This window comes from Pinus tabuliformis, chromosome 2_1 (assembly GCF_031772625.1).
Source record: "Pinus tabuliformis cultivar Carrire ecotype Pingquan chromosome 2_1, CPIR1, whole genome shotgun sequence".
Classification (NCBI taxonomy): Eukaryota; Viridiplantae; Streptophyta; class Pinopsida; order Pinales; family Pinaceae; genus Pinus; species Pinus tabuliformis.
The window spans coordinates 277,363,405-277,374,731 of NC_142299.1; positions in this window are offsets into that span (position 1 = coordinate 277,363,405).

Below are 11,327 nucleotides of genomic sequence, written 5' to 3' on the forward strand. Positions count from 1 at the left end.
TCTCTTCATACCAGTGAGTATTGCATCCAGTTTTTGATCAAAGGCTGAGGGTTCTTCTTTGAAGGTGGTTCTCTTTTCCAATCTTGCCCTGTTTCTTTTGGCAATCAGGTTAGCCTCTACTGTGACAGCAACCTTTTGGGCATCTTCAAGGGTTTCAGGAGCTCTTTCCTTCAACTGATATGCCATATCAGGGTCAAAACCATCAGGAAATTTGTACAAGGCTAAATCAGGAGGAGGTCTTAAATTCTGTGGTATTGCGTTATATACATTATTGAATCTTGCACAATATTCCAAAACGGTCTCTTGAGGACCTCGTTTGATTGTATCATATTCACCAAGTATGTGCAGGGGATCTTTCTTTTTCTCCCATCTGTTAGTAAAGGCTTGATAAAGCTCATCAGGGGTTGTGATGGTATTTACAGCCAGTGATCTAAACCAAGTTCTTACATCCCCTGTCAGGCTCTGAACAAAGATTCTCATTCTCACACTGTCATCATCTATTTCATAGTTCTCAAAATGGTCTTGCATCCTTCTGGCATGCTGAATTGCTGTGAAAGGGCCAGTGGAGTCAAAATATGAGATCTTGGATTGGTAGTCCTGAGGTAGAGCTGCAGCATTAGCAGGCAACTGCAGGGGTGCATATCTATTAGCCATATTTGCAGGATTTATAGGGTTGACAGGGATAATGGGATAACATGAACGACTGGTACAACAGGGGTAGTGGGAACGGTAGAAACTAGAGTGTTGGTCAAGGGAATATGTGCAGTGGATGGAGGTGTGAAAGGAGGGCTTTGAGATGTGGATGGTGAACTGGGGGAATCAAGGGTAGACCGAAATAGAACCTTGATTGGAGTTGGAACAGGGTTTGGATGAGCTGTCTCAGGACTTGAATCAGCAAGAGTTTCCTGTCCCTGCTGCTTCCTAATGATCTTAGGGATTGTATTAGGATTTTCAAAAACAGTTGGTGGATTGGGGTCAGGATTTGACCTTGTATATCGTGGATTCTTCTTGGGAGCCAGCTTCTGAACTTGTTTTTGAGTATGTTTTTTGGAATATTTTTGTGTCTACAAGGGCCAGACAAGATTTTGAAGTGACTGTGTATATCTTAAAGCTAGCATGAAAATTGACTGAAGCAGCTTAAAGAAATATACAGAAATTAGAAAATCCTGAGGAACTCCCCAGTGGAGTCGCCAATTATGTTAACACCCAGGTTGTTCCCTTTGACTCCCAAGGGAATACGGCCGGGGTAACCACTAACCAATCTTTGGATTACAGCTTCTAGCCAAACTGTAATCAGAGAGGGCTCTCTCTTTAAGGTTTGTCTCTGTTTTGTGAAGATTTTAGGCTAGTTATGAGTTCAGGGTTTGTTTTTATGTTTTGGTTGAAGGATGTCTTCTGTAGCTAAGGTGGAAATCTTCAGATAGTTCTAGTCCATTGGGCAATGGAGTCTGTGGCTACAGGTTGTCTAAGGGATTGAGTTGAGTTGCTGAAACTGCAGGGCCATTCAAATACATCATGAAACAAAATTTAAATTGTGATTATGAGCTGTGATTAACCAGTGAAAAGCAATTAAGAATTTTCCACTAAGCTGGGGTGTAAGAAAGAGATATATTGCACAGGAGCAAACTTGAATTCCTGAAACAACAATCACTGTGAAAGATATAGTTTGGAGGTGCAGCAGTTAAGAATTACACCTTATGACTATAACTGAAGAAAAACATTTATAACAGCATAGATTGAGTTCAGGGTATTCTGTGAATAAATCCTGGAACTATTCTTTTTCTTTGCCATTAACTATGAAACACAGAACATGAATGAGCTATGAAAAGATAACAAAACACATAACGAAGAGTTTTTAAGGAAAACTTATTGTGCCATGAAGTACGCAGGAATCCTGTAACTTTCAGCAAAACACCAGAATGCCTCAGATAACACAGAGCTTTGGAAATTCCATCACTTTTGTATTAATACTCTGGAAATTTACAGCATAAGAAACTCTAGAAGAGAAATCAACAACAACCCCTGCAAACTTATGCGAGGGGGGTATATATACAAACGGTCATACAAAATATCTGAGGCGTTGAGTCATCTGAGAAATAAATATGTTCACCAACTTGTACAGAACAACAGATAAGAAGTTATTACAGCTTTGAATACAACATAAATGCTCTTCAATTCTGTCAGAAGACTTTTTGACCTTTGGAGGCCACTGAGTCGGTTGAATGTTCTGTTATAAATGTTGGATGACGTGTCTTTGTGGCTCTGTCCTCCTGTATCTTTTCGGCCCTGTCACCTGTGACTGTCAGTGCTGCTTTAGTGGCCGAATAGTTTTGCTGAGTTGGCTCAGCCCATTCTTCTCCATGCATGCTGATTTTATCAAAATTTTCCTGTGCATGATAATTTATATAAAAAAGAAAAACTTGAATACAGGCTCTGGTTTACAGTATTATTTGTATCATTTTGGTCCAGAATTCCTGTGTGGGCAATTGATGTCTCAGGATTGCCTCTAGAGTCTCATCTGCCTCTGTGTATTTGTAGAAATTTGGAGGCACTTCAAACAAATGTTGGATCTCATTCATAATGAAAAATAAATTCTCAACCCTGTTGTAGAGACTCTGCCCTGATGCTGGCCCTGATTCTTCTGAAGTGCTGGGTCTTTCTGTAATCTGATTTGTAGCAAATGTGTTGACCCTTTTGGCATAATGTTCATGAGAAAGTAGTCTTCCTGCGCTGTTCAGTAAGCTAGGAAGACCTCTGTTTTGCAATGCCACAAATTTGTCCGTGAACTTATTAACCTCTGTCTGCATATCCTGGCTTCTTCTTTCCAGTGTTTGCACCAGGTTTCTTAGTGTGAGGACCCTCTTTATCAGCTGGATGGTTTCAGTTCTACTGGAGATTCCCATTTCTGCCAGCTGAGCACTTGTTCTGTTATTAAGCACATTAATCATTCTGTTGGCAACCTCAGGCATATTGCCTAGAGATGCCCTTGATCTCTGGATTTCTCTGTGTGCTTTTCCTATGAGCTCTATTTGCTCATGAATGGTCTCAATGTATTGCCATTGATCAGTGATTGATTGGCCAATGTTGGCCCATAAAACTGTCTTAAGCTCAGCTGTCACTTTGTCAAGTGTGAGCTCCTTCTCCAGCTCCTTTATCTTATCCTTAAGGGCCTTTATTTCCCTTCCTTTTTCTGCTACAGTCTGCTTGGATTTATCATATCTTTCATTGAGCTTGGCTAGACTCTCCCTGGCCTCATTTAGCTCTGCCATTTGGGCTTCCAGGGCTTGGATTTCATTCTTGAGCTTCTGCATGTCCAGGCTTGGAGCCTGCTCTGTTGTTGGTGCAGTTGCTGATGTAGATGGTGCTGTCTGTTCAGTAGGAGGAGCAGTAGTCTGAGGAGGTTCCTCCAGGTTAATTATTTCTGGAGGAGGCTGAGATGTTTGTCCTCCTTCTTTTTGTTGTAATGCTGCCTGCAGTGCAGCCTGTGCAGCCTCTGATTCTCCCAATTTCTCTTGTGTTTGGATCAGCTGTTTATATAGGGACACCAGCATAGCTGATGCATCTTGGTCATGTCTCAGCTGGGCAACTTCTCCAGTTTGTGGGTGAATGGTTGCTGGGACTTTTACCATTTTCCTTAGTGCTGCCAAATCTGCATCCCTTAACTTCAATAATGCTTGTACAGCCTTGATGTCCTTGGGATCATGCCCAAGTTCTATGATTATCTCCTCTAAGGCTTTGATTCTGTTGTCCTTTGCTTGAGAGGATGCTCTCTCCAACTCAAGTTGGGCAGCTGTATTATTTAGGCTATTTTCTAGCCTGTAGTTCTCCAATGTCTTATCTGCCAAGGAGGCATACACCATCTCACCCGTTTGCTTATGTAATTCGATTTTATCCATTGGGTGGATGTCCTTGGCAAGGACCTCAAGGTTGGTCCTTATGTAATCTGCAGCTGACTGCGGCTGCAACACGGCTGGCATAAAGTGGCTCATGATCATCTTGCCCTCCTGGACATCATATGCAGACATTAGTCTTTGCTGGTTAGTGGGAGCCATTTTCAACAAATGATTATATAGCTGTACTCTTATGGGCTCATTCCTCTTCTTTATGTCAATGAACTGCTGCTTGATGCCCACCTCAGCTCCTCTTTGCTGGCTTGAGGAGCTGACTTCTCCTCCCACTGTCCTCTCTTGTTCCTGCTGGAAGGAACTTGCAGATGCCTCCATGCTAGGTGGGCCCATGCCCAAAGATTTCCCTATGGGCATTTCTTCCTCTGAGAGGGGATTCATTCTATGTCTTTTCTCCCCATGAGTTGTTGATGTTGTGAGGGGAGTCTCTCTGTCCCTCTTTCTTCTTATGTCTTCTTTTTGTGGGGTTTGGAGGACTGAGGCCTCCACTGTTGTCTCCTGCCTAGGAGGCAGGGTGTCCTGAGCTTGCTGCCCGGTGGATTCTGTGGCCTGTGATGTTTGCTCTTGTTGCACTGGCTGTTCTTTTTCTTGCTGCCCCCCTTGTTGCTGTTGTACCTGTGGCTGTTGTTGCACTTCCTGCTGTTGTACCTCTTCATGAGGTGGCTGTTGTGGCTCCATCTCTTTCTCTTTGCCTTTGCTAGAGGTTTGATCAGTAGCTTTGGCTGCTTGCTGATGTGCTGTGGAGGATGAGGCAGCTGCTCCCACTTGAGTGCCTGTAAGAGCAAATACCTGTGCACAAAGCTCTAAGTCAGCCATCTTTTGGAGATTTTTAACTGCTCTTTGATTTAATTCTTCTTGTGTAATAGCTTCCTCTAAGGTGCCTCTCCTCCACTTTATTTGATTTGCATATTTTTCTATATGAGGCAACCTTACATGGTCATAACTGGCCAGCCTATACTTGACCCTTCTTAAAGTTATGAAGTGATTGGGGTCATAAGGTTTCCAAAGGAAACTGGTCTGTAGGCCAAGGGACTCTAGCATTTTGTCTGCTTCTTGCCAACCTTCCTCCCTTTTGTTGTAAATGAAGTGGCCTAATTGGTTTCTTACTTTGAGCTGTTCTTTCTTGCCTTTGCCTGAAAAATGTAGCACATCAGCATTCCCAAACTGCCTGAAGTATTCAAGGGCAAACAATCTCATGGGCACATATTTGGGCAATCTGTATGGGGGCAATTCACACCCATATATTCTAATGACTGTGTGGTGTTGGTAATAGTACCAATCCCCAATGATGTATACCTTGGACAGCTGAAGAATCCTCTGCATCTCATCAGTTAGTCTAGGAGGAGGTGAGCTCATAAGCAGAGACATGGCTGGGTGGATGAAGAGGTCTATAAACTCACAATAAGTATATGGAGAACAAGATCTGGAGTGGAAGGCAGAGGACCAATAAACCACTGACCTTGGATTTCCTTGTGCATCCACTCTCTTCATAGCAAAGTGAAACTTCTCATGTTGATAATACAAAATTAAGTGGTAGATGTAAGAGGTGTATCTGAACACCCTTTCTCTTGCCAAGTTCATTAATTGCTCATGTATTTTGTCAGATATGTAGGTGGCATAGTCATAGCAGATTGGAGACTTGCCAAGGGAAAACATGAGCATCATCACTAGCACATTTTCATCAACAAATTCAATTGAACTATAGCCTAGAATGGGACTGATCATGTCTACACGGTCCCTGCCCAATTGGTTGAGGTAAACATGAGAAATGGGAGGGTACTTCACAGTGTCAGAGTCAATGTACAATTGATTTAGTTTGGTGACCTGAGCATCTGTCAATTTAGCTCCTTGCTTTATCAGATCAGCCAATGATAAAGGAACTAATTTCTTCTCAGTTTTGAAGTGCATCATCTCTTTGATGGCTTCAGATGTGACATGGAAAACAACTGAGCCTGAGGGGTCAATCACAGCCCTCTGAGTGGCGTCGTAGCATTCAGCACATAGGTGGATTAGGTCAGGAAACTGGTTGACCTGAGGGAGTTTGAAGAGAGGGAGGAAAGAATCCCAAATGCCCAATACATCTGTTCCAGTCTCATGTTTAACCTTCAATTCGTTTAACAAGTGGATGTGGTACTTGCTGTGCATTAGCATTTCTTCTGCTATCTGATAATCCAGGTCTCCTAATGGTTGCCATTCCAATTCTCTCTGGGGGGCATTTAATGGAGCAATGTTCAAGGCTACAGGAGCTACTGGTGCATCCATGGTTACTTTAGGCTTCTGTTTGTATGCACTCGTGTTGCTATGCAGAGCAACACAGAGGAATATTTTTGCAATATAGAGGTGAATTGCAAGGAAGAGAGGGTAAATTGCAACAGCAGCAATTGGAATAATGCACAGAGGACTACTAGAGCAAATGTTCGGCCTTAAAACTCTCTTTAGGGTGAATTGGTGCAGCTTGGGTTCTTAGTTCACGAATGCACAAACTAACTGTATGTTTTGTGAGAATTTGGCTAAACAAGGCTCTGCAGGCGAATTTCGACTTAACAGTTGAAAATAGAGGCTTGCCACAGGGGATTTGCCGGTAAATTATAAGCTTGCCCACTCTTTTAATTTTGTTTTAGACAATTACGGACACAACCGAGCGGAAGGGAGGTAAATTTGATAAATACCTGGTGAATTACTTGGCAAAGTTTGCAAATTCAGGTGGGAAGGAAGCGTCGGTGATCTCCTGATTGATTTCAGCTGGTTGGCTACGGATTTGGACGTAAAATGCATGCAGGGGGAGTAACAGTCTTTTTTGCAAATGTAATGAAAAACATGAATTTTGGCCAAAATATAGACTTTTGGGTTGTTTGGCGCTTTTTTTTGGATGACGTCAGCATGATGTCACCAGGTGGGGTCAAGGTCAGATGAGGTCAGCATGACGTCATCAAGACACGTGGCGGCTTAAGAGTGGTCCACGGGGATGGTGAGGTGGCAGGCAAGTCAGAGCAGTGGCAGACGGGGGCGTTGACGCGGCGGTGATGCAGCAATGATGTGGTAATGACGTTGGCATAGCGGGTTAACGGAAACTGGAAACAGTAAGCGGTTTGATATCGCACCACCTTATATACGGAAGTGGAAATGTCAGAGGGTGCTCTGACACGATTTGGGGGTGACGCGTGGCAGAGGCCTGACGTCACCCTCTGACAAATTTTGGAAGCTATCCTTCGGACGTCGGAGCCGCTCCGAAATGCATGAGAGCCGTCAGATGAAAAGGGCCAGATCCGACGGTCGACGGATCGTTAATGTGCCAGGTCAATATGGATGGGGGCAGGAATAAAATAATATTTTTCTTTGGAGGATGCGCCCGGCGGTGACCTTTGGGACTTTCGGTGATTTATATGGTTTCCAATGTATTTTTATAAAAACGCGCATAGCGCCCAAACTTTGGGTAAAATGAAAAAGTGGGTTTTCATGTATTTTTGCAAATGAGCGGGTTAGGGGTGAAAATGGGTTTATTTACAAGGTTCTTTAGCAAAGGAAGGGGTTAATGGTTTAGATAACTTCTGAAGGGGGAAAAGGGGTAGGGTTTGGGTTCTTAAACTGACCAAATGTCAATTTCATCCCTGACTGTGAGCATATGGCTATAATGCCAGGGGGGAAGGGATATTTATAGAATGCTTGGGGTTTATGCACCATAGTGTTTATAATAATAGGGAAAGGGTAACATAGGGGATTTAGATAATAATAAGTTAGGGGTTAATATGAATGGAAGCGGTGAATGAGGAGTGATATCACTAAGTTTATATAAAAACAACTTAGCTTAGGGAGTAGATCAAAATGAAAAGAATTTTAGACAAGAAATGTGGCTTTTAAAGGAATAAGAACCAACATAAAACTTGGATTCTCTTTCATGAACACAACTGATGAAGGGATGTTAGTAATGAATGTGAAAGGGGAGAAAAGGGAGTTAGTCATGCTCCTTTGCTTTGCTGCAACATGATGGAGAAGAGGAGTTTCTCTATCCACTGATGTTCCTTTATGCTAGACCAACAAATTCATTTGAAATGATTGACATTTCTGCAACCGCATCTACCTACCCATCTACTTGCCTAGCATTTTTTGTTTCTTCATAGAGGGTGCACTTAGACTTGTAGACCCTTATATGCCTTTTCTTTTCTTTTGGCTTTTTCTTTTGACTTTCTATCTAAGGCTACCCTTATTGCTTCCAAGGTCCCAGATTAAGCAGTTGGAAACCTTACTTTCTCTACCTAGCTACTGGTCTGCCAAGATTAAACAGTTTGGACAGACTTCTTTCTCTATTCTACAACAGAAAATTGAAACATGGCATGATCCAGATTAGGCTGTTGGACCATCCATCCAAAATTTAGTCAACATCAAGCTTTTGTACACACCTTGTCTTCTCATGGAAATATGGGATCTTTGCATCACCAAAGCAGAGCATATTTGGAACTTTTATTTGCCAATCATGAAATATGAAACCTATTGGTATAGGTAGCTAACAACTCCCATGTGTCATTCCTTTGTATTGCTTCCATTTCTTCCTCCATTGCTACAACCCATTTTTCATCTTTGACTGCATCTTCAAAATGGATTGGATCATCTACATGGCAAAACAAAGAAAATAATGAATTCAGGCTAGTGTTGCTATCAACTTCATCTTGGTCATTTATTTCATTCAAATTTCTGAATTTTTGTCTTCTTATGCTTGTTGAAGATGGGCTTGATATGTTACTTGGTGTTGCGCTTTGCGGTGTGCTTGGAGAAGCACTTGCTTGACTGCATGATGTTGTCCTATTATTTCTTGATAGTGTTGTTTTTTCACTGTTTTGTTGAGATTCAATAGGAGTAGAGGGAGTCACTGTTGCGAAATTTCTTGTTGCTATCAATTGCTCTTTGTCCTTATGTGGTATACATGCTTTCATGTTCACTGTCTTCTCTAAACTTCCATCCCATGCTTCCTCTTCTATGAACTACACATCTCTGCTGATTATGATCTTCTTGGTTCATGGATTGTAGAGCTGTATGCTTTGGATTCATCACTGTATCCAACAAATATACATTTCTCCCCCTTGTTTTCCAACTTCTTCCTCAACTCATTCGAGACATGTGCATAAGCCACACATCCAAAAACTCTCATGTGAGTGACGCTATGCCTTTTTGCACTCCATGCTTCTTCAGGATATATGTTCTGGACACTTTTGGTTGGACATCTATTCAAGATATATGTTGCACAAGTGACAACTTCAGCCCAATAATCATTTGGCAAATGCTTTGCCTTCGACATACTCCTTGCCATTTCCATAATGGTCCCATTTTTCCTTTCCACCGCACCATTTTGCTGCAATGTATATCTTGTTGTAAATTTCTTGTGGATTCCATGTTCCCTACAAAAACATAGGAAATCATTTGAGATGTATTCGCCACCCCTGTCAGCCCTTAGGACTTTGATGTAGTGTCCACTTTGCTTCTCAACAAGAGCCTTGTATTGGTGAAAGTGCTCAAACACTTCACTTTTCTATTTTAGGAAATAGACCCATGTCTTCCTTATGTATTCATCTATGAATGTCAATGCATAGTTATTGCCACCAATTGATGGTGTCTGCATTGGTCCACATAAATATGAGTGGACAATATCCAAAGGGGGCTTTGCCCTTACAGACTTTCCTGTTGGAAATGTCTCCCTATGTTTCCTGCCCAAGATGCATCCTTCACATAGGTTGTCCAGCCTTTCTATGAGTGGTAATCATTTCACCATGCTTTCCCTATGCAGCAAATTCAAACCTCCAAAGTTGAGATGTCAAAATATTAAATGCCATAACCAGTTTTCATCTTTGACCTCTACTTGATAGTTCACTTATGTGACAACTTCCTCTTTTCTTCCATCCTCTTGCGAGTTCATTGATAGTTGTGCTTGTGCACCTTCTTCTTTCAAATCTGATCTTATCTTTAGGGGAAACATTCTATTGTTTGTCATATGAACCTTTGCAATCAGCTGTCTCTGATGCAGGAGCATTGGGACGGGCCAACAATGTGGGAAATTGCCCACATGTTGTGGCTTGAAAAAAAGGGAAAAAAACCGTATTTCATTTGCTATTGATAGAGAGTCGAGTTCACAGTTAGTGTTGTTGTAATAGTTAAAATCTTTCCATTTAGTGTTTGATTTGTTCGGCGCATTTTCTGGTGGAATAAATTTATGGTGATTACCTTATCTATTATTAGAGAAATTAGTGGCATAACAGAAGCTAAAGAAGGGGGAATCTGGTGGAAATAAATGGCAAACTGAAGATTCTTGGAGCGGATCAACGCCGGTTTCTTCTGGGAGATCTTGATTCAAGAGCGCTTGAAATCCGGCAAATTGTTATAAACAGGTGTTATATACCTGTTCTGACCGCCGATTGTGGCAAATGCAACTATGTTGGACCGGATTCTCAGCGATCATCGAACCTGCATTAAACAACAACTGAGATATGGCGGAGGGCATATTTATTGGGAGAAATGGTGGTCAAAGGAGAATGCGTGGATGCTCTTCCAAAAAACGCGCCAGATCCAATCACGATAATCGTTACGGTGGTGGAATTTAAAAAATGCCCGGTGTTGGACCATCGTTTTTTTTTTGAGAGGTTTTTTGTTCATTTTAGCAATGTAAAAATTGAGGATCAGAGAGGGTTTTTCTTTTGTTTTTTTTATTGTGGACCCGCCTGTCATGAAATAGAGGAACAGGGATTGGCGTTTTTTTGCTTGCTGTTGTTTATTCAGATAGGATGTAAGATTTGTGACCTGCGTTGTCAAATAAGATAGGAACAGGTGTTTCGTTTGATGGTTTTTTGTTGTTGGTTGTGATCTATATGCGTAGGTTAAGCCTGCGATGTGCTGGGTGATAACACGCATTGTATCGGTGGATACAATGGACCAATGAGTATGTAATCCTTTGGGTATTGTAATAATATAGCGCAGGTGGAAATGCAACGTTCTATGCTTTGTTTGAACTAACAGGTGTCACATTTTTTTATTCGTATTGGGGAAAGGGTGTGATGGCAGCGTCTTTCTGTTGCTAACAAAATCTAGTTTGTTTGAAAAGGAAAACAACGGTTCCATGTGGTAGTCCGGCATTTTAATGTTAAAGAAAATCGTTTGATTTTATTGAAGTCTGATATTTGAAGCTTATAAACTGATCTTAGTCGCAGGTGCATCAATTTTGGTATCAGAGCCATACTAATGGGTGTTTGTAGCAAGAGATGCTGCCAAGAAGAGGAATTGGTCGAGGAACACCAGAACCTAATGCAGTCCTGATAGACGAAGTGCGAAGACTGCGTGAACGAATGGAGACAATGGAAACAGCCCAGAGAAGAGCGCCTGATGAGGGGGCTGAAAGTTCTTCAGAAGAATCTGAGGAAGATGTGGAAGCAGAAGAAGAGA